The following is a 24,580-nucleotide window of genomic DNA, read 5'->3' on the forward strand; positions in this document are numbered from 1 at the left end:
CTGATATTAGCGGCGGCAGTTAAACCTGATATTAGCGGCGGGAAATAAACCTGATATTAGCGGCGGGAGATAAACCTGATATTAGCGGCGGGAGATAAACCTGATATTAGAGGCGGTAGTTAAACCTGATATTAGAGGCGGCAGTTAAACCTAATATTAGTGGCGGCAGTTAAACCTGATATTAGCGGCGGCAGTTAAACCTGACATTAGCGGCGATAGTTAGACCTGATATTAGCGGCGGCAGTTAAACCTAATATTAGTGGCGGCAGTTAAACCTGATATTAGAGGCGGCAGTTAAACCTGACATTAGCGGCGATAGTTAGACCTGATATTAGAGGAGGCAGTTAAACCTGATATTAACGGCGGTAGTGAAACCTGATATTAGCGGCAGCAGTGAAACCTGATATTAGCGGCGGCAGTTAAACCTGATATTAGCGGCGGCAGTGAAACCTGATATTAGCGGCGGGAGATAAACCTGATATTAACGGCGGTAGTGAAACCTGATATTAGCGACGGCAGTTGAATCAGGTATTAATGACGACAATTAAATCTAATGCTAATAGACACAGTTAAATTTGATATTGAACGCGACAGTTGAATAAGTAAAACCTGTCATTAATATTCATTTTCACTGCAGGGAGAGCCCCAGTTCTGACAGTACAGGATCCGTTCCCCTCCCCTGCTGTCTGGCACTGTCCAGGCCTCGGGTTCATATGAAGCAACAGAGTAGAGCTTCTCGCGATGCTAAAGATGAAAGTTACTGTCTCATTGTATGTGATCTGATATTAATCGTTAGACGCCATGAACATGGAGCCAGCAGGTTACATGTTACATGATGTCAAATCTTTAGGCACTGATTTTTTACCTAGTATTATATTATGTCTTTAAGTGAATTGTGACACTAAAACTACGTTTCTTTCTTTTGCAGCGGGTTATGGAAACGGACGATTTGGAGAAAAAGGAATGATTAAAGACTTCGCTTACCGAGAAGACCGCATTTTCTGATTTATACACTGTTGCCATGGCTACAGCGTGAATCTAGAAGCTGTAAGAAACTCCTAAAGGAAATCGTTTCTCTTCAGAAACTTTTTCCATGAAAAGCGTTTGTTGATTGTGGCGTTATTGTACAAGAAGTTGCGTGCATTTGAAGAGGTGAAGTATAATTTAAGTTATGCAAATATATTATTAAAACATTAACATATTATTAAACAAACGTTACTTATATTTTCATACCATATAGATACTTAATATGAAATTTATGTACGGAAATTGTGATTGATTTAAAAGTGTTTTTTTTTTTTTGTTACTCATGTCTTTCCTGTTATCTGCGTGGATGTGAGTTAAGAAACACGTCCAGTGTGTTTCACGAAAATAGTGAAGTGAAGAATTTCAGCTGAAGTTTTCGCTGTGATGGTTCCACTGACTGCGAAAGAAATGTTACTTCAGAGCATAGTGATGTCATCAAAGTGAAAGCACACGACAAAATGTGAGAAGGGAGGGAATTTATTATGCCATGTTCTTTAAAGAAACTTTGCTTTAACTTCGTTTTATAAATTTCACAAAAAATGTTGTTTGTCAGAAATTATGAATATTATTTTATCGATTTAAATGTAGGACAGCCAATATATTCCTATGGAATCGATATTACGTCGCATTATTAGATATATTTAGTCACTGTACAATACATAATGTATTTTTTTAGTCACTAAGGCAGATAGGCCCTATTTGTCGTAAAATTCTTCGTGGTTTTGTCTGTTACCCTGGCAATGTTCATGTATCTTTCCACGCGATCAGCATTGTCATCTGTGATGTAATTCGACATTGTCAGGTAGAAGTCCAGCGACGTTTCGGATGAATATATTTCCTCGATCATCAGAGTTGAATATTAAGTCAAAAGCCTAAACAGAACACGGTATTATATTTCTGGACATTATCCGTCGTACTGTTTTTATTTAAAGCACAGTGTTTCGGAGACGAATCTGTCTCCGTCTTCAGGTGGAACCTACTCTGTTGGGCCCAATCGATGGAAATAGTCTCTATCTCCCAGCGAGAAGCAAACAAAGAGATCAAAGTGTGGAAATATTGATGTTGATGCAAGGCCCGTGGTGGAACCCAGAGGGAACCAATAAGAGCTGGTTCTTGGCTTACGCTTCAACCCTAAAGATGGAGACATTACGTGCCTCCTAAATGTTGGCGAAATTCTTCTAGACATTTTGGCATCAGATCCAACGAGCTAGACCTCTTTATGTCGCAGCTATGGGAAAGTCGAAATCAACATATTTTTATGTGCCTGTTTATGCAATTTTATCCTTGGATTAGGAGCTTTTCCAAACGGCTAAACATGTGATTTACTGTATAATATTTGAGGCTTTCACGGCGGTGACTATGAAGAAAGCAGTCTTCTGGGATTTGGCACCGTGTATATGTGGTGTTAACCGACGTTTCGGAGGAACGTATCGCCTCCATCTTCAGGGTAGAAGAAAAAATATAAGAAATCTCCAAGCGAAGAGACCGTGAGAACCGGTAAAAGCAGACTGCTTTCTCACGGTCTCTTCGCTTGCAGATTTCTTATATTTTTTCTTCTACCCTGAAGATGGAGGCGATACATTCCTCCGAAACGTCGGTTAACACCACATATACACGGTGCCAAATCCCAGAAGACTGCTTTCTTCATGTGATTTACTATTAGAACTTAAATTAACGAAGACGCTTTAAATTTAATGCATTTTTTTATTTTTTGAAGTAACTAATATTCTTGCCTGTATGGAATGTAATGTTCAAAAATATAGTTTTAAGTGTATTATTTAAAAAAAAATCTGAAGCTTTCGTGGCAGTGACAATGGAGACTACTGTCATTTTGGATGTGACACCATATAGTTTGATATTTCCATCGTCTGGGTAGAAGAAAATATTTCTGCCCTGAAGATGGACGTTCCAAAAAAACAACAACGTTGCTACATGCGAGTATTTACCAAAACTTAGGACATCGTAAGATTTCTACATTGGGTTCCCTTTATTTTTGCTGTGTTATATTATGGACGTGTTTTGTAATATTTCGATATGCTTGAAGTACAGCCTTCAAAACCCTTGAGCCCCCTGACGATTTTCTGTTACATCAGAGCAATCCGATGGTTGGGTTTTCCTGGCTGTCTTCCGGTGACAATTTTTAAGTAACACCCGTTTAATTTATTTTTATATATAATTGTTTAAATAATCTCCCGCCTTTGTGATGATCACATAATAAATATATTCTGCAGAAGCAGCGTCTTCTGTGACTTGGATTATGACACTGACACGATATAATATATCGCAAGTGCTAGACATTTTTTCTAAAGTTACTAATCAGAAATCTTCTGTTTCTGAAGCAGACCTATCAAGGTCAGAACGTGATATATTAACAATTTTCGACACAGTTTACATAAATTATTCAAATTACGCAGAATATCCTCACTCTATAGAATTATAGGAAATATATAGACCCACTGACATAGTTTGACGGCTTGTGGGCATGCTCCTGTTTCGAGGAAAATAGCCATAATGCCGGCTGTAGAACAATGGCGAGTGGACGTCAGAGTAAATTAATTACACCCTAACAGATGCAGTTTACTTATGCGATGGATTTATGATACTACTGAGGCATTGATTCTTAAATTATTAATCTTTTAAAGCCCAGTAGTTGCTACATGTACCACCCACGTTAACAGACTAAAACTCTGCATTCTGCCCACAGAGTGTATCTGTGTGTTCCGTATGATTCTCACAGTAAACAGCGACTGTTTCCCTAAACAGCATTAACCGGTTGGGCTTTGTAGCGGAGACGTAATGTGTTTCCTGTGAGGTACGGATTGAATTTGTATATATACTGTTTGCTAGAAATAATTCGGTTATATAATATATTGTGCATGACACAGGAACACATTTTTCTGTGCACCAGATTGAGATGCGTTATTTTGACAGGGTAATATATTTGATAAAAATTTACTACAGTTGAATATCGATTGATATATCGAGGCATTGTGTTTGCGATGTCCCATCAGTTACACAGACGAACAAGTCTTCTGAGCTTTTGTTATGAAACTCTCTTGCGTAGAAGAAAATGCTTCCGTCGTATTCATAAAGTTTTTCTCTTCAGAAACCATTTTTGTAATCCAAAACGAAAGGACGTCATCAGCAGGACAAATATATCTTTTTATGATTCCTAGTTTTATAACAGCATACTCGTATCGCTGCATAAATTTCCCGTTGTTTTTCTTCCAAAATTTAGTACTGCAATTTTGTAAGAAAAATAACACGAAAGCCTCGTGCGATTAACCCTTTAAAGCCCAGTGGTTATCATACGGACCACAAGATTTAAGACACTAAAACGTCTGCATTCTACCCACACAGTGTATTTGTGTGTTTCATGTGGTTCTCACAATAAACAGCGATTTTTCCCCAAACATAAAGTCACGTGTCGGGCGGTACACGTGACTAAACTAACGGGTTCTAGTTCCGATGATTGGATTTGTCAGCATTTCGATTATACTTTCTCTCCTAATTACAATTAATAGAGCGCTATCGCTGATTTACACAATTTACAGTTCACCGTTGCACACGCACTAGGTTTCCCGATGGTGTGTCCCCTGCGTCGTGCCACTCCTGCATGGAGGAACATCCTGCCGGGAGAGGTGACATATTTCTTCTGGCACCCAACCTGAATTTGGGTCCGTTCTTTCCTGAAGGCATCTCTCCTACGTCGTGCCACTGTTGCACGGCGGGATACCTTCCTGCAGGCGGCAGCCAACTTCCTCCGTGATCCACGAAACACTCGGGTCAGTTCCTTTGGCTCCTCGCATCGCCCAACAGTTTGTTTCTTGCCCCCTATGCCCCTTCTTCCGTCCTTTGACCGGTTTCAGTACGACGTTTTCAACGGGGACTTCTTGTTGCTCTGCCGCCTCAGGTTTCCTGTCCACTGAGGTCGGCCTTCTCTCTTCCCGACGCGCCTCCATCTCTTGGCAGGCCATCGTCTCTATTTCGGATTCTTTGACCGGCATCACTGTAGCGTCTTGTACGGGTACTTCTTGATGCTCCACTACGGACTGCACCATTTCTGAATGGAGCTCAATCTTCTCTGCATCTGCCTCCATCGCTTCTTGGCAGGCTGTCGTCTTTATGTCATTTTCGCCCACTAACTTCTTGTGGTTGGCGTCCCTCATTTCTCGCCTGGCGGCCCATATTTTGTCTCGCGTGGCGGCAATCTCCTCTCATCTCTTCTGGCCCGACGGTTATCCTTCCGTTTCGTACGGCGTCAACTCTTTCTTCCCAGGCTTTCGTATCGGCATCCCTCTCTTTCCGCAAGGCTGCCATCTCTTCTCTAAGGGCTTTCCAACGGACCAGCAACTCTTTGGGGCCGGTCCCCTTCACCAGGAGTTCCACTAACTGGTGTGACTCCATTTCAGCTCGTGTGGTGTTAGACCAACAACTCTTCCAAATACGCCTCAGAATCCAAATTGATCCCACTTCTGACACCAGTTGTCACGTGTTGGGTGTGTCACGCAGCAAATAACTTCACGTGGGTCTCGGATTTAGCGACTCTTTATTGGACACTCACACTTACGCACCATACAATTATTATCGCTTGTGGTATCACGTGACTTCTGCGACGTCTCGACTAGGCTCCATCTGTGCTGTATGAAGGCTAATTAGCTCTGTGGTTCTCGGCTTATGTGGGTGTTCTGTGGACTCAGTAGAGGACACCCCTCGCCAAGGTTCAGTCTCACGTGTTCGGCAATCCGTTGCTTCGGGAACGCTCTTTATACACGAGTAACGAGTTTCATCTCATCCGTTGTTACTCAACAGCCATTCGTCGCTGTGGGACATCCACAATTTCAATTGTAGCCGTTGCACGGCGATGGACGTTAGATAGCTCGTCACATTATTTTTAATATTAGAATATTTGCTCTTTTCTTCTGTGGGGATAATACAAAATGTAATTTGTGTAATTCTGTCTTTGGTCGCGTTAGTTACAGACTTGTTGCTTGCAACAAAAACTAGTCATTAACTGAGAGTTCGTGACCGTGGGTTTTATTGATGTGTAGTTCCAACAGCGACCGACGTTTCGGAGAAATATCGCTACCATCTTCAGGGTCGAAGGGTAAACCAAGCAAGAAATTAATAGAAGCAGACGGATAATTGATCTCCCTCCGAAGTACACGGTTTTATATTCCAGAACACTACACACTTCATAGTCATCACAATCAAAACTTCAAATCCAATTCTGTATTGATATCTATATAAATAAAAACGTAAATGTTGGTTTGTTACCCCTCGAAGATCTCCGAAAGTTCTTCACCGATTGCTTCGAAATTTTGACACAACGTTGCATTCGAATGCGCGCGTGTTTTTATATACCTACTAGCTGTACCCGGCCACGCGTGAATGCGGAAAGTACACTTCCATGGAAACGCAATAACAGTTGCGTAGGGATTGCCTAAACAACAAACGCGTTTCCCCGGAGATTAAAGGATAAGAGGTTCCGTTGCGTAACAACGGGTGAAACCGGAAAGTATACTTCCATGGAAACGCAATAACAGTTGGCCGTTGCATAGGGATTGCCGAAACAACAAACGCGTTTCCCCGGAGATGAGAGGATAAGAGGTTCCGTTGCGTAACAACGGATGAAACCAAGCGTTTCCCCGGTGATAGACAACAGAAGGCTCATTGTATAGCATCCGCCGAGGTATAAATAGCCCAGCTTGGACAAGAAGCAGTCAGTCTCGGGGCAGATGCCGAGGGATACAGAAGAGAGTCTGGAAGTAACCGCCGAAGGAGTCAGTCTTGGGATAGCTACGGCCGAATATAAACAGTTTCGATTTATTTTCATTTTGATTTAATTATTTCGTGTGACATTGCGCTGGAATTGGGCTGTGTCGTTTACCATAGCGTTCATTTCGTGAGTATAGTTTATTTTTCATTGTTTTTTCATTTCGTTTTCTTAACTGTTTTCCTTATTTTTCAGTGCAATTGGAGGTGGGATTGAGCTGTGTCGATTGATCTGCGTTTGAATTGAAATATTCCGCTAGACTGAGCCACAGCAACGCGTGGCCGGGTACAGCTAGTTATAAATAAAAATAATTACTATTTGCATTAGTTTCTTTAAAGTCCGTTATATTTTTTCCCCACAAACTGCATTTATGCTTTTCTTATGATCATCACAAGTATTTCACAAAAAGTATTAATTCATTTTCGTCTTTGTGATGGAGATAACAGTATGTTTTCTGTGAGGTAGAAACTGCATTTATAATATTGTGACGCAGATGGACTTCAGGTTTAAAGTGTTAATGTATTTCATGTTTAGGCACTTAAATCACGGTCGTGTAAGTAAGTGGTAATGTTTTTAATTACCCCTACATGTCTCCAGTTTATTCTGTTGAGAAACTAGAGATAAATCCATTGGGTCAGGACGCCTGCTTCTGAAATATATTTTTATGTGACGCCTCATTATATTTACATCAGTATTTATATTACTACCGTCCCATATTTCCCGATAGAACATTTTAATATGTACCATTGTATCTTAAAAATTCCGATATGTATTGTATTGATATATACACATATTTACTGTTGAAATAACACTTTATATGTAGTAATTTTGATGTACCATTAAATAATTATTGTATTTAGTAATTTATTCCTTTCATTACATTGCTCACTTAATTCGTTTGCTGTCAGCATCATGCCAGTTTCATGCCGTACTTTATTTACCTCGAAATTTCGTGCCCAAACGCGGTGTCCTTTCATCTGAAGCTTCACGCACTTGTTAAATATGTGTTGCAGACCTCAGTTTTGTGGTTTCTGTACCCCCCCCCCCTCATCTGTTTGTGTCATTTAGAATCAGTTGTTCCCTTCAAACATTGTCTTGTGTTTGTGTTTCGGCCGGCTCCCTGAAACCAGGAGCAACAACAATATTCTCGTAACACAGTTACGAAAAACATTACATTACACAGTTCAAAATTAATTAATCTAAAAAAAGGGTTACAGTGTAGAATAGGAGCCGAGATAGCTCAGTCATTACAGTGACTGGATGCGGGCTGCACAACGGAGGACTCGGAGTTCGAGTCCCGGTAGGGTCAAGAATTTTCTCTTCTCCATGTAGCCCAGATTGGCTCTGGGGCCCACCCAGCCTCGTATCGAATTGGTACCGGGGGTTCATTCCCTCGAGGTAAAGTGGCCGGGACACGAAACTGTCCACTCACCTCCATTTAGTGTCGAGGTCAAGAAAGGTGGAGCTAAACCGTTACTTCCTTAGACGCCTTCATGGCGTAGTGCTTAATTAGTTAAGCATAGGGACAACTTTACCTTCTGCAGTATAAGAAGCAAAGAAACCTGCCCTTGCAGGACCTGCGCGTATCAGTGGGCGAAGAAGACACGTAATGATGCTGAGGAAAAGCTGGCATAGGCGTAGGAAGTGAAGGAAGAGAAATGAGGGAGAGGATAGAAAAGAAGATGCAGGATGTAGAAGCTAATATGAAGATGAACAAAGAAGAATATAGTTGAAGGCAAGATAGTGGGAAAGGCCGCGCCATAGCTCAAGCTGTTAGTCGCTGGCTTCCCATCGCGGCGGCCAGGGTTCAATCCCGGGTCTGGTCAAGTGGGATTTGTGGTGGAAAAAGTGGCGCTGGGGCAGGTTTTCTCCGAGTACTTCGGTTTCCCCTGCCAATCTTCATTCCACCAATTGCTCCACAATCACCCTCACCTATCATCTGGGACTGGTACAATAGGCCAGAAGTGGCCGCAGTACAAGGGACTTAGTCCCACCCCACTAGCAATAACAAAAATATAGTGGGAAATAAGGTTAATAAGAAACAGGAAAAGAGCAAGTAAGAAGACCATGAAAGAGAGACTGGCAGTTATCATGGAGGTCGGGGTTTCGATTCTCGGGAACAGTTAGAGATTTTCCAGTTGATCCAGACCTCCTGTGCACCCCATCCAGCCACGTGTCTAAGATATCCGAGGCTTTCTCAGAGGGTAAAAAGGCGAGAAAATAAAACTGACACCCCGTCGAAGTTACGAGTTTACCTGGGCATGGTGCTTAATTAAGAACAGTGATAAATTTACCTTTTTTAAAGGACATAAAAGAAATAATCCTGTTAAAAGTCCAAAGCAAAGCCTGAGTTATATATTGCCAATTTTGTAACTTGTTTAAAGATGTCGCGAATTCTTTAGTTTGCGACTTCTCGGCGAATTTCGACGAAGGATTTGTAGGCAAGTAACAGCTTCAGTACACGAATTAAACGAGCAACCCTGGTTTGGATGTGACTTTAATTAAAGTGTATGTCTCTTGGTTTCCTTAGGTTCTAATATTTAACTTGGTTGCAGAATTTGGGGCATGCTGAAGTGAGTGTACACAAGGTAGGAAAAAACGTTACTTACCAGAGCGTGTAGTAAAAAAGACTGCAGGTGAGTAACGGTTCACTTTGATGAAAGAGATGGAGCTATGAAGTTGCGATGCTGAGAGACTGCGCCAGCGTTAACTTGTCTCGAATACGAGTACATAAGAGAAGAGGACTTGCAATACGGCAGCACTCAGCACCGGCCTAGTATATTCTGTACAATTTCTTTATTAAAACCGTCACAACACAACAATATTAAGGTCAGAACCAAGTTTGGCTCTGCTACATGTTTCGGCTACCAAAAGCCATCATCAGGCAAATACATGGCTAACATATGTAGACCACTGAACTGCAGAACTAGTAAAACTGGATACAATAATATTAACTATGTTAAAATACTTGGCTTAAAAGTACAATAAATTAAACTATATAAAACGAAAATTATAGTATAAAACAAGATTAATATTCTTCAAATGATGCTTTACATCATCGAGTCAGTTGTTGTAGTTCTTTTGTCTTATTTTCTTCTAGACTACATGTTTCGCCCGTAACTGGCCATCATCAGGTGTATACTCTCACATAGCTGCTACACTGCACGCAGTTTAAAATTTAAAAACACCAGCTTTCTTAAGAAAGCTACGTGAGAGAAATACACCTGATGATGGCCAGTTACGGCCGAAACATGTAGTGTAGAAGAAAAGAAGACAAAAGAACTACAATAAATTGTTGCACTCAGGACGGAGTTTGTGTCATACATTGTGTAGGGTGTAAGAGGATGCTTAAATATAATATTGTAATCAGTTGTTGGTTTTTGCGATTTTGCTGTATTTCCACGGGCAAATTGGAGTATTCTATATTTTTTATATATATAACAAACTGTTTTGGAGGCTGGTGATGTAGATGTAATAGTATTAATGTTAATTATTTAGTCGGTGCCTCATCTTACAAAGTACAAGCTACTATAAATCATTCATTCATTTTTAAAACGCTATATTTTCCAAAATATTACACATACTAATATGATTGATATATAAAAAGAACCATAAACTCACTAAGTTTGTATTATGTGCACCAGTTGGCAGCACAAATTCTGTGCCTTTACAAAATGGCGACAAAGCAAGAAAAGAATTTTTGTTTGTTGGAATATGCGAGATGTTCGTCTGTTATAGCAGTGCAACGCGCATTCAAAAGAGAGTAGGGAAAAGAACCGCCATGTAAACAAAGCATTTTGCGGTGGTATCGGCAATGTTCGTTGCTACCTAAACAATGAATTTCGGCATCGCTGGATTGGGCGTGTTGGTGAGGATAACGTAGCTCTGTTCACTTGGCCCCCCAGATCACCTGATCTAACGCCTTGTGACTTCTACCTTCGGGGGCACATTAAGGATCGTGTTTACGTACCCCCACTGCCAAGAACAATAGTAGAGCTGAGGGAACGCATCGAAGCTGCAGTGATGACCATTGACAGGATGATGCTACAAAATGTGTGGAACGAGCTCGACTACCGCCTGGACGTGTGTCGTGTGACCCAAGGGGAACACATAGAACATTTGTAGAATATGAAGAAACCTTGGTGAGTTTACGGTTCTTTTTATATATCAACCATATTTGTATGTATATTACTTTGGAAAATATAACGTTTTAAAAACGAATGAATGATTTATAGTAGCCCTTAATTGTCCGTTCTGTAGGGAATGTTGACATTTATAGTATTGTATCCAATTTTACTAGTACTGCAGTTCAGTGGTGTATATATGTTGGCCATGTATTTGCCTGATGATGGCTTTTGGTAGCCGAAACATGTAGCAGAGCAAAACTTGGCACTGACCTTAATATAGTTGTGTTGTGACGGTTTTAATAAAGAAATTATATACTATAACACAACAGGATGCATGGAATGAAAATTAGAAAAAAAAAGAAAAAATAGCATATTCTGGTTTACGCTTTTAAATATACACGTACGTTAGAAACTATTTTTTTTTTTTTTTTTTGAGAGAAATCTGACTTCCTAAGCCTCCGTACACCGTGATAAAGTTAACAGAAATATCATTGTTATATCTCACCAGCAATATTTACCACTATATTTTTTAAATAAGACCTAATTCCTATGAAAGTCTTGCAAGAAATGGATCCATACACGTGACAATCTTATAAAGTTTCTTTCGGGTGATATCAAAGAAATAATTGTTCCAGTGATCCGGGCATAGTTAGGACGAAAAAATTTAAATTAATCTTACAGAATTAGGAGGTGCGCGAGGATCTCTTGTGATTTTATCCCACCCATCGAGGCAAATTCCTGGAAATTAACTTTAATTAGGCCACGACCACTTCCCTCTGCCTTCTTTCCAATACATTATTCACTCTCGTCTTGCTATTCGACTGTATGTACTCGGAAATACCGACAAACTAAATATATGGGGCTTGGTACATCTTATGAAGAAGATGCTCTTCAACCACCCGAGAAATTCCCAAAATATTACGGAACTCGAAAATTCATTGCCGTGTTCACAAGAGCCTGCCACTGGTCCCTATTCTGAGCCAGATGAATCCAGTCCACACAGCTCCATCCTATCTGTATAATCAATTTTAATATTATCCTCCAACCTAAGTCTAGAGTTTCCTAATGGTCTCTTTCCTACTTATTTTCTCATCAAAACCTTGTACTCATTTCTTTTCTCTGCCATTCATACTACGTGCCATGCCTATCACTGCCGGTATATAAACTGCTACAACTACAGTAATTACTGTAGTCACAGAATCCAGAAAATGGATGCCGACTGAGTCATATTTTATCTTATTTTGTGTCTTTTCAAACCCGTTTTAATATTATCCTCTCACCTAATAAGGCTGGACCTTTCGGTCATTCGGTCGAGTAAATTACTCTTGTCCCTTGCCAACAGTTTCCCATGGTTCCGAGTCCCGCGGCACTATCTCACTGCCTTCTTAGTTGTTCCCAATCTTTAAACATCCCGCATACAGTTTTGTCATGCACGGTACGTATACATGTTAAGATATGGATTTATTTCGCCTTAAATCCTGCCTCGTGTCTACAAGGATTGATTGATTCTTTTATAAACTTTAGAGACAGTTTAAAAGCTGCTGATCCTGGGAGTAATCAAGTGAAGCGAACGTTGAGAGACGTGCATTGAACGGTATGCAATTTCTCGAAATAAAACGTGAAGTTTAATATAAGTGGTTAAAATTTCTGAGAATATTTTAACGTCATTTAGCAGACAGTGATCGAGAAAGCTCAGGGGTTAAATTTTCTACACTCAGTGGAACAGATACCAGAGTCTGCAAGTGACACTATTTATTAACTATCAGAATGAAATGTGTGCATCATTAAATCAATGCAGTAATGATTATAGAAGGAACAGCTTTCTTTCTTCATTACTTTATCACCCTGAAGACGGAGGCAGCACAATACTTCGATACGTAAGTAATTTCTTGTAGGGTACTTAACGACTTAGTACAATAAAGTTGTCCCTGTGCTTAACTAATTAAGAATTACTCCATGAAGGCGTATGGGTAGTGGATGTATAGATCCACATTTTCTTGACCTCGGCATTAGTTGGAGGTGAATAGTCAGTTTCACGCCCCGGTAGCTTTACCACCGAGGAAAGAGCCCCCGGTACCCATTGTATAAGAGGTTGGGCAGACCCAAGAGCCGGTCTGGTCGACGTGGGGAAGTGAAACTTCTTGCCTCACCGGGACTCGAAGACTCAGTACAATAACTAGACTATAGTATAGCTTCAGATGGTAGGCTGAGAGACAAATGGTAAGTTGGAAGCAATTTTACTGTTTACAAGCCGAATATTTTTTCAAATGAGCAACAACGAATAACTATGATGGATGAACAACACACAACAGTATTCCCGCCCAGGCAAGAATATTCAAAGCAGCAAACCAAAAAGGAAAACAAAAAAGCAAGCCAAGGACACCCCAATAAAACTAATGGTAACCCACATAACCAAAATAACCAGAGGCAACTACAATAAGAGGAAAGAAAACCACACAACAGTGAACAGCAGAATCCTTGACCATAACAACTTCTACACCTGAAGATGGCATGTTAAGCCGAAACATGTGTCCAATAAGGGAATACGAAGAAGGAATAGTGAACGACGTTGCACATAGACGGCACAAAGGCTCCAAAAGTCACAAAAGACAATAGTACGAAACCATAAAGGAATTCAGTTTTTAACGGCGATAATGAAGGTACATATTTTGATCTTCTGAGATGTGAACAAACAAAATTCCGTGGTTTTAGTCCACAAGGGAAGTATACCGACCGATCGACCGCCGCTTGTCGGCGAAGTTAGTGCCAACTTTGCGGATAGAGATCACGTGGTCAGTGCAACGGATCTCCATGGTCGTTAATCTCGGCTTTCTAGACCGGAGCCGCCATTTCCTTGAAATAGCTCCTCATTTATCCTCACGAGGTTGAGTGGTCCACGTTCCAGAACCACTACTTCTCAGAAAATCTAGTAGCGCAGGGAATCGAACCTGGACCTCTGGGTCTGTAGGCAGGAACTCTGACCACTAGACCACAGAGGTGTTTACTGAGTTGTGATACAACCTTAATTTGTGGATGAGTACTAAAGTTTTGACGGAACATACGGTCTCAAACTTATCCTGAAGAAGGAAACATCATATTCTTGCGAAAGGTTGTTACCCACGTAATAGATTACACAGTGTCATAACTTAGATCACTGTCATAAACACATGAGATTCCGAAATAAAACATTGAGGCCTTTTTAAATAGAAAGTAATTAATCATAACGGATTGAGATTTGGAAGAAAAAAGTCCTTGCTACGGACAGCCTTCTTGTACATTCCGATTGTTTGTTCCATGGCTGTGATGGATGATGGAGAAACGTCATGTCTGCCTACATGTATTTACAAGAAATAGTCCTCTGTGTTAAATCAGTGGACAATGAAATGGAAGGAAGTTTCGAATCAGATCGAAGCTTTGAGCCCATCCCACGTGCTTATACATGTCAAAACCTTTCTCTATTCTTCCGAAGCAAATTATTTTAGGAAATGTTATTTTTCACGTCCGACGAAATTTAGAGCTACATCGGAAAGTTTTTTGTTGTAATTCTTTTATTCTTTTAAGCCCATTTTTCATATTTTGAAAAATAAAGGTAGTCTTATGGGATCTCCGCCGGTCGCAGTAGCCGAGAGGTCTGACGTATGTACTGTCTTCACTCGCTCGGAAGCCGGGATCGTGGGTTCGGATCTGTTACCTGTGAGGTACGGACTGAATTCTTATATATTATTCTTATACACTGCCGGTCACGGTAGCCGAGCGGTCTAAGGCATGTACTGTCTTCGCTCGCTCGGAAGCCGGGATCGTGGGTTCGGATCTGTTTCCTGTGAGGTACGAACTGAATTCTTATATATTATTCTTATACACTGCCGGTCACGGTAGCCGAGCGGTCTAAGGCATGTACTGTCTTCGCTCGCTCGGAAGCCGGGATCGTGGGTTCGGATCTGTTTCCTGTGAGGTACGAACTGAATTCTTATATATTATTCTTATACACTGCCGGTCACGGTAGCCGAGCGGTCTAAGGCATGTACTGTCTTCGCTCGCTCTGAAGCCGGGATCGTGGGTTTGAATTCCACTCAGGTCATTGTTGTTCAATGTTTATGTGTATGTGTGCGTGCGTGCGTGCGTGTGTGTGTGTGTGCGTGCGCACGTTTTTCTGTGTTTACGTACAGGTAGAGCCTTGCGACGAGCTGATCACCCGCCCAAGGAATCCTACCGAATATATAAGATCTAGTAAACCGAAGTGAAACGGAGAGTTTTAAGGCCAAAATTGGGGCTGTAGTGCTTAAGGAAGAAAAAGTGCTGTCTCCATACTTTCTATTTGTCTGTGTATCACCTCTTATCAATTTTTGAATGGCTGAACCAGCCTCTCTGTATCATGGCACAAGAGTCCATATCAACGACGTTCTTCATAGAACCCTCCCATCGATCTGTGTGCTTATATGTGTATGTTCCCATCTTTGCTAGGCAACGGCTCCGTATAAAATCACCCTGTCGTTGCCAGGCAACGGCTTTGTAAATATGTTACCGCGGCAAAGAACAGACGCAGCAATAGAGGAATTGTTGGATTCATCGTTTTCTGTGCTGCCCGCGTCGTATCAAGTATAGTAGGAAATTAGTTCTTCCCAGAACTTCTTGCTACAGTATGACCCAAATTTATAAGAAGGATAGGGGTACTAGAGACCGATTTTTTTTTTAATACTGAAGATTTCTTGAGAGTGGAAGTTATCACTGCAGTGACAATAGTGTTACTCCGTGTAGTCTGGTAGAATTTAGTAAGTTTCGGAGTAAAATACTGTCCCCATCTTCAGAGCCGAAATGTAAATCAAGAAAGTAGAGCACAGACACTACGCTTCATTGCTTAGTTTACTCTTCAAACCTGAAGATGGAGGCAGTACGTTCTTCCGAAACAGCAGTGACCTTCTATCGAGCTGTAAGATGTCACAAGTCACGTGATAGTACTCTTCAAGTAAGATGTTGATAAGGGAAACAATATCCCATCGGAATATCACAGATTTCTAATACAAACTTGAGGTTCTCACAGCGGTAGTTATGAAGAGTTCTGTCTCCTGATATAAAACGCTGTGAAAGTCAACCAACGTTTCGGAGGAACGTGTCTCCTAAATCTTCAGGTTCGAAGAATAGACCCAGGAAGAAATTAAGTTTTTTTTTCCTCTCTCTCTCTCCTCTCGCTCCCACTTTGAAGCACAGGGCTGATTTCTCAGTTCCATGATCATTTTACAGACGGTAGGACCCCTTGGACGGGTGATTAGCTCGTCGCAAGGCCTCTACCCAAGCACAGGATAACACAAACACAGAATAAACACGTACCAAACATCCATACCCTGAGTAGGATTCGAACCCACGATCCCGGCTTCCGAGCGAGCGAAAATATTAGACCGCTTGGCTATCGTGTCGGAAAGTAATTAAGTGGCAAGCGAAACCATTTTCTGGGCTTATTCTTCGACCTTGAAGATGGAAGTGATATTCCTCCGAAACATCGGTTGAATTTCTACGGACTACACGGCGTTATATCACAAAAGATAATGGTAGAACTCCTCTGCTGGAAACTTAAAGCAATTGCATGGTTTGTTTCCGTTATTACACATGTGAAGTCGCAACGAGGGGTGCTCATTGTGCAGTGGGCTTCCCACAACTCCGAATCCAAGCCACGTGCTCCGTTATCGACCTCGTGTAAAGAATAAACCAATATAAAATAGTCCGTAATGAGGTTTCAGTAACATTTCAGAATAGGGGCAGTGTGTATGCAGACCGCCGTACAGCAAGACGTGTGGGTATGAATGTGGATACATGGAAATGCAGCCCAAGCAGAGAGTGTCTGTGCTTCCGAGAATTTGATGTGGGAACTGACATAAAATTATGTAATTCTGCGCCATATTGTGTAGAATGGACAGAATTATATACAATATTTTTCCAGTCACAAAAACATGTATCATTAAATTGTTCAAAGCGGGCGGCAAATTTCATTACATATATTCAATTTTGAGTCCCTCAGCCATTTGGATATTTCCGTGAACGTTCGTATTATGAGAAAATGCATATGTTATGAGTTCATAATTATGCGTAACGGATCCATTGACGTTTCAAATTATTAGTAAAACGTAAAGTTGTCCTTGTGCTTAACTAATTAAGCACTACGCCATGAAGGCTTGTGAGGGATTGGAGGTGTAGATCAATATTTCTTGATTTTCGTACTGTTTGATGGTGAGTTGTCAGCTTCAATCCCCGGCCGATTTACTCCCGGGGACAGAGGTACCGATACACATTGAATAGGAAGTTGTGTGGACCTCAGAGCTGATCTCGACGACGTGGAGAAGAGAAAATTTTTTACCCTACCGGGACGCGAACTCTGACATTACAGTCGTCCAGCCTGTAGCCAGTCGCTGTACCGACTGCGCTATCCCGGCTCCTCACGTCCAGTCGCTATACTCACTGAGCTATCCCGGCTCCTCACGTCCAGCCCGTAGCCAGTCGCTATACTCACTGAGCTATCCCGGCTCCTCACGTCCAGTCCGTAGCCAATCGCTATACCGACTGAAATTATTTCTGTATATATTATTATAAGTTAGCTGAATTGGATCACAACTAACTGCATGGATCTGAATCCTTCTTGAGAAGCCACCAGTAGCTCAGCTAGTCAAGAATTTCCCAAAACTTTATGGAACCCGAAGTTTCATTACCGCGTTCACTGTGTGCCTGCCACTCGTCTCTAAGCTGAGCCAGATAAACCTAATTTATACTCCCATTTTTATTTCTATAAGTTATACTTCAATATTATCCTCCAATCTACTTCTACAATCTTCCTTTATTATTCGAGATGCTATCTAGGCATTCTTTCGGAGGGTCTGATAAGAACCACGAAAGATATCAAAATAGTCAATATTCTGATCGAAGTTCAAACCGAGAACTTCCCAAATACGAACTTTGAACGTTACCGCTAAGGCGACCTTCTCAGTCTGCTATTATTATTATTAAAATTAAAAAGTAAAGGTATCCCTGTAACAGGCCGTGGAAGTCCATAGGGCTGTGAGACGTCGAGGCTCCCACATTTTCTAGACAATCGGCNAGATGAAGGCTTGTGTTAGTAGGATCAATACGCGAAACGCCTCACGGCACACTTCTGAGAGAGAGACAGAGAGAGAATGGCAAAGTTGAAACGAGGAGACATATGAGAAAAAAAAAAGTTACGTCAAGTGAAAGCAAAAAGAGAAGTTATGAAACTAAAAACGAATTTTCTGCAAACTCTTTCGAACATTTTCCTTCAAATTGGAAATAACGGTTCTAAGAGGAGTCCTGTGCCTAACGACTTCATGTTTACAGATCTATGCAACTTTATATATCAAATAGAAGATGCTGTTGGACGAGGAAGTTGTTTTAATTTATTTCAATGAACTACTCCACGTACATTCTATTGAAGATAATATTTGTTATCATTAATTCTTCATAATTAAACCACTGATTCTCTATCTCTCCCATACTGTCGATTGGAGATACCATTTGCTGTAATACTTAAAAAGCCTACACATTTATATGTTTTGTATGATTATTAAAAATCAGACTGGTCTGGTTGATTTTTGTAACGGAGGTGCATTGTGTTTTCTGTAACGCAGAAGCGGACTATTTAAATGCTCTTATCACGCGTATTAGTGACTTGTAGACGGGGTTTGGATTGCCGAATCGATTTATTTGATATTCACAAGTCGTAACTACGACCTAAATAATACTGTAATTGTAACACATAAAAAGCCTTCTGTATCTGCTTTAACTAGTCGTTGCTAGGTAACAGATCTCAACAATGGTTATGCTTTTACAAAGTCTTCACTAGGCGTTTCCTGGCAACGGATTTTAACACAGGAATGCTCAGTTCTAATCACTATGAAGTTTTCTTGCCATTTCTTATTCAAACACCTTGGACTGCCGACCCTCCAAAACTCGACCCAATTTTCCAATCTTCCAATCCTCTGAGCTGTCAGAGTCAGAGTCAGAGTCAGAGTCAGAGTCAGAGTCAGAGTCAGAGTTACTTTACGACAGGCGGTTTGCCACCAAACAGTTCGTCTTGGGGCCAGGCCCCTTGAGGACCATGAACAGTGATTATTTTTCCCAACTGAACTTTCCGGTAATAGTCCTTATGTAACATCCTCTCTGACGAGAAGACGGGTCTGTATTTTATGATTATGCTTGGCCTTTCGTCAAGTGTATATTTCACACAAACGAGTATAACATGTTTTTGAAAATTCTTCCTTTCGCACTGCACACAAATCCTTTGTCAATACAGGCTTTACAGAGCAGGTCTTTACGTATCTAATGCTACAACGGCAGGTTAATCATTAATTGCTGAGGTTCCGAACGGACCCCATAGAAAAACCTCTCATTGTTGCACCGTATTTTTGTGCACGTTACCTAGCGACCAGCTGTTTATCAAGAATCTCTCTTAGAGTGAAAGTGTTTATCGAGCCGTTGCCTAGCGGTGTGCACATTATTTAAGTGAATAGCTTATCGCTATACTGACGGACTGTGGACTGATCGGCCCAGGTTCGATTTCCGTCAGGGGCAAGACATTTTTATCTATGCCAAAGCGTCCGGACCGGCTCTGAGACCCACCCAGCCTCTTCAGTGTCTACGTAGATATATTTCCGGGTGTAAGGCGGCCGGGGAGTGAACCTGACCATTCATCTCTATCTAGTGTCGAGGTTAAGAATGGTAAGAGTCAGACCTCTACTCCCCCATAAGACTTCATGGCGTGGTGCTTAATTGTTTAAGCATAGAAGCAACTTCATTTTACTTATTTTATTTTTAAAAATTTAGGCGCCCTTTAAAAAAAGGTATGAAAAGAAGTCAAATTTTAGGGTTCACATGGACGCAAGTTCTGCCGTTCTGGTTGAACTCTCTACAAAGTTTCATCATATTCACATAGGAATCACAAGGAAATGCAAAGTGTGTTGACTGACATCTGTCGACATCAAGCCGAACTTATTGGAATCCTTTTCTTTTTCCTTTTAGATTGTTTGAACAGCTTCAAAGTTAAGGAGCTCAGTCTTCCAGAATATAACATCGTGTAGTCTGATGACAGTAAATCGTTGTTTCGCAGGAATATAACGCCTCCATTATCAGGGGAGAAAATTAAGTCAAGCAAGAAACCAGCTGGTAATAGTCAGTAAGCAGAGAAAACAACACACGAAGAAAACATAATTATGTAGGCTTATTCTTCGACCCTGAAGATGGACACGATTCTATTCCTCCGAAATACAGGGCGCTATATCCCAGAATACAGCACGTACTGTCCGCAGTTAACGCCGTGATAACCTCAAATCCAACACATTATAATAGTTTTTCTTATCTCAAGATTTCCTGCAATGCCCCGAACATCTGACAGAAAAATATACTGTCACGTATTTGGGGTGTGACTGTAGACGGGATACGGACTAGATATTGGATTTATTGACACGACTCGTGTCTACACTTGATTGTAGCACTATCGCTAATCTCTACACTTTCCAAATCACCACAGCGCCCGCTAACCCATTTTCCAGGTGGCTGTGTCTTAACAAGACTTTTCCCTGGCAACGGCTTCTAACAATGGAGGTTCTTCAGCTTCCCGCACTCAGGTCCTCTTATCACAGCCGCCCGTGCAGACCTCTCATTCGCTTCCCTTGCTGAGTTCAACTGCACTGCTAACCCTCAACTCTGAATCATCAACTCATCTGGCCTGGGATCCTCGTTATAGAGGCTCGGAGCTGATCCAACAGAGAGCACTGTTTTGTAACAATTCATCTATTGTTGTAGGCGTGTTTACTGATCCGTTGGCCAGAAACGGACGTTTGTTTATTGCCCTATTGCACATCAACGGTTGTACTCGTTTCATTATGTTCATGCTAAGGTATTCTGATGTAGTCTTACAGACAGATTCAAAGGCTTCGGAGATATATGCTGCCTCCATCTTCAGAGTTGGGTTTCATAAGCTGAGGAATCAATTGTGTTAGGTCTGTGTAACAGGCGGTCATTCAGGCAACTGGGAGGGCTAACAAGAATTGCGGATAGAAAGACATAATTTTCAGGGACACTATTATTTTATTCGTCACGCCTAATTTTATACTGAGGAGAATTTTTGGACTAAAAATGGACACTGAACCTCTGTCCTGCAGAAAATTGTGTTTTATGAGTTTGTACTATACACCATTTGCTTTTAGGACGATTAGAAACCATAAGATTTGAGGTTTTCACGGCGGTGAATATGAAGAATGCCGTCTTCTGGGATGTGGCACCGTGCAGATCTTATGTGAACCAACGTTTCGGAGGAGCGTACTGACTCCATCATCTGTAACGAAGAATAAGAAAACAGATAAAATAAGTTTGTTGCTTGTTATACTCTTTCACCCTGAAGATGGAGTCAGTAAGTTCCTCCGAAATATCTGTAAATGTATAATAGGCAAAACTGTGTTCTATCACAAAATATACTATTTTTCAGAACTAATGTTTCCTTAAAATATAATTATAAAATAATTATATTTCCATCTGGTAGGATGCTCTCATATCGTCTGCTGTTGGTTATGTTATTTTTTTTATTACTAGTTGGGTGGGACTATGTCCCTTGTACTGCGGCCACTTCTGGCCTATTGTACCAGCCCCAGATGATAGGTGAGGGTGATTGTGGAGCAATTGGTGGAATGAAGATTGGCAGGGGAAACCGAAGTACTCTGAGAAAACCTACCCCAGCGTCACTTTGTCCACCAGAAATCCCCCTTAACCAGACCCGGTTGATTATGTTAAGGTACAAGATGTTTTGGAATCACCGTGTTGCAGTAGGCGGTGTTTTGTATCTAAATTAGATTCCTAGAAAACAAGTTGGTAACTGAGGAGGCGAAAACGAAGATATTTCCCGTTAGAGTAAATTGAAATCCCTCGGATAATTTATAGCTAATTTAATTATCTGACTGACTGACTACAGTAACTAACGCCCTTCATTCTTCGCCGGCAGCCATGTGCTGTGGAACATTGTTTAACGCTCAACAAAATTCATTGCTGTAAGACTTGAAGTCTCCGCGTGGCAGTGATGGTTGAGATTATAGACTTCTGGGCAACAACTTGTAGTCTCCTGCGAATCTGTTACCACGTGCGTAAGGAATGAACTACAAGCCAGTCATCTAGAAGGGGGGGGCCTCCCCACTGGACTTTTCGAAAAAAAAAATTAAAATTTTGAAAGGCAAGAAATATACAGAATATTATTTTTACACAGTTCGTGGCGTCATTTTGTTCGACGTCTAGATCCAAAACTCTACGGCCATCTATAAAAATATTATAAAATTACTTTAATGTTCTCTGGCTTAAGTTCTTCGAAAATACTATCATTTATTTGGAGGTGTGAATATTAGACGGAGTTTGTATTGAATGATTGGATTTATTGACACCTTATACACTCAACTCGTAACTACAGTCAATACAGAGCCATTGCTGATCTACACACTTTACAGTTCGCCGTTAAACACACACTAGGGCTCTCAGTCTTCATTGGTCGTATCCTGGCAACGGATTTGTAACAGTATCACTGTCACTGTGGCATATATAAAATCTTATTTTCACAGCCTTATTCTTTCTTGCTATCTTTTGTCTGCTATTCGACTGCCGTCTCCAGAGACAATACCGTGTTGTATTTTTTAGGAAGGTGTCAACGTTTCGAATAAATATATTACTTCCGCCTTCAGGAATTAAATGGTTAAAGTTGAGAAAGTAGGACAGTAAAGGAAAATGTTCAGTGATGTTAAGAGTGACCAATTAGAGCCAGGTGTATGGGTAAGTGGCAATATTTACGGAGTTACACTCCAATTTCGCCCAGAAATGCATACATATCTTAATTTAAGGTTGAAGTCGTCCGATGTCTGCGAATATTAAAACCGCTCATGTTTTTTTCGTAAACCACTCGAGCATTAAGTTTAATTACTATTGAGTTATCCGTTTTTTAGTTCTTTCATAAGTACAGGGACGGCGCGAGGTTCAGCACTGCAGAACATTGCACTGCAACTACTGACGGCAACACTGCCCACAGTGGATTCCTTGAATTATGCAGTAACATTTCCTCCACACTAGATACAATATTGATTCTCCTGGAGCACGGTGTCGAGAGCCCAGGTTCAAATACTGCAGTTCATATTACTGCCACATTAAGTTGAACTTGCCTTCATACGTTGTGAAATTCAGTAAAGTTCACCTATGGCTTCTTTTTCTATTTTTTTGTATTGAAATTCCGTTTTTATTATACAACAGCAGAAGTAGCGTAGTTGTTTGAGGCACTATGCTACAGGCCGGAATGTCGTGGGTTCAGTTCCGGATTAGATCATCGGATTTTTCAGTTAACTTAATCCTTCCAGCCGAACTATAGCCCTTGGGTCGACTGAGCCTCTAACAGAAATGAGTACAAGGAATCTTCCTGGGGTGTAAACGGCGGCCGGCGCGTGGGGCTGACAACCTCGCCACCATCTGTGAGCCGATTGTCTAGAAAATGTGGGAGCCTCGACCAGGAGGGATTAAGACATTCCATGAAATACGAAAGCCAGTATCTATTTTCGTGACCCGGCAACTGTATCCAAGAAGAGATACATGTCAGTTGAGATACCAGAAGTGAATTTCAATCTGCCACGATTGATTGACCTTATCATATTATGGGCTGATTTAATCAAGTTGATCTGTGCCTCGATTACCGCACCACCGCCACCACCTGATCAGGCGGAGCAACTCAGCAGTAAACTTGCCCATATTGTTGCCAAGGAACATGGCTGGTCCGAGGTTTATAATGTCCTCAGCGATTGTGCTTAATTAAGCAGTTGCCAGTCTGATAAGACACTAATTGTGTTCAGTCTTGATTTGCATGCACCCAATTGTAGTTACAGTATATGGAAATAGGGAAACCAAGCACTGTATTTCCGTCAAAAATGGAAATTTTTGTATTTATGTACCGTTTCAATGGACCCGTTTTCTCTATGATATTATGTCTACAATAGGTAGCGTAGTTGGTTGAGGCCCTATGCTACATGCAGGAAGGTCGCGGGTTCGAGTCTCCATGAGGTGGATTTTTCAAATTTACCTAATCCTTCCAGCCGCACAATGCCCAGGGGTCGACTCAGCCTCTAACAGAAATGAGTACCAGGAATCTTCCTGGGGGGTAAAGGGCGACCAGCGAGTAAGGCTGACAACCTCACCGCCATCTGTGAGCCGATTGTCAAGAGAAAATTACAGGCAAATATTACATTGCATAATGGTTACAAGGAAATACAAAGAGAAGCTGAGAAAGAGAAGACGCAACTTCGCCAGAATTATGTAAAGGAAATGCAACATCCGGAGAAACTGTACTTTTATTAAGCACATCAAGAAAGTGATATAATGACAGTAACAGCGTTGGTACACCTGTCTGGATAATAAATAATTAAATTAAATTCGTATTTATTTAAGGGCTAATTTAGCAGCCTAGAAGCCAATTAAAAAGTGAGCACGAGTTAATAAGAAAAAGACGACATAAGACACATTAACAAAATACAAAACAAAGCGATTTATATAATAATAATAATAATAATAATAATAGTGACTAACTTCACGGAAAGCGGCCTCCGTAGTCTAGAGGTAACGTTCCCACCTCATGACTCGTAGT

The 24,580-nt window shown here is 41.1% G+C and overlaps 2 protein-coding genes across 13 annotated transcripts in view; both read left to right on the forward strand.

The window, feature by feature from the left end:
* LOC111864695 (neuropeptide F receptor) overlaps window positions 1-2,422 on the forward strand; it is a 221,363-nt gene extending 218,941 nt beyond the window's left edge. For all 12 annotated transcript variants that reach the window (XM_033751540.1, XM_023852129.2, XM_023852134.2 and 9 more), the window contains one exon: window positions 929-2,422. The gene's annotated coding sequence lies outside the window, so the exon portion shown is untranslated. The remainder of the gene's footprint in view (window positions 1-928) is intronic.
* Window positions 1,070-24,580, forward strand: part of LOC111864685 — a 51,265-nt gene continuing 27,754 nt past the window's right edge. The window contains exons 1-2 of the mRNA XM_033751545.1: window positions 1,070-1,152; window positions 9,358-9,390. The gene's annotated coding sequence lies outside the window, so the exon portion shown is untranslated. The remainder of the gene's footprint in view (window positions 1,153-9,357; window positions 9,391-24,580) is intronic.

This window comes from Cryptotermes secundus, unplaced genomic scaffold, assembly GCF_002891405.2.
Source record: "Cryptotermes secundus unplaced genomic scaffold, Csec_1.0 scaffold441, whole genome shotgun sequence".
NCBI classification, from domain to species: Eukaryota; Metazoa; Arthropoda; class Insecta; order Blattodea; family Kalotermitidae; genus Cryptotermes; species Cryptotermes secundus.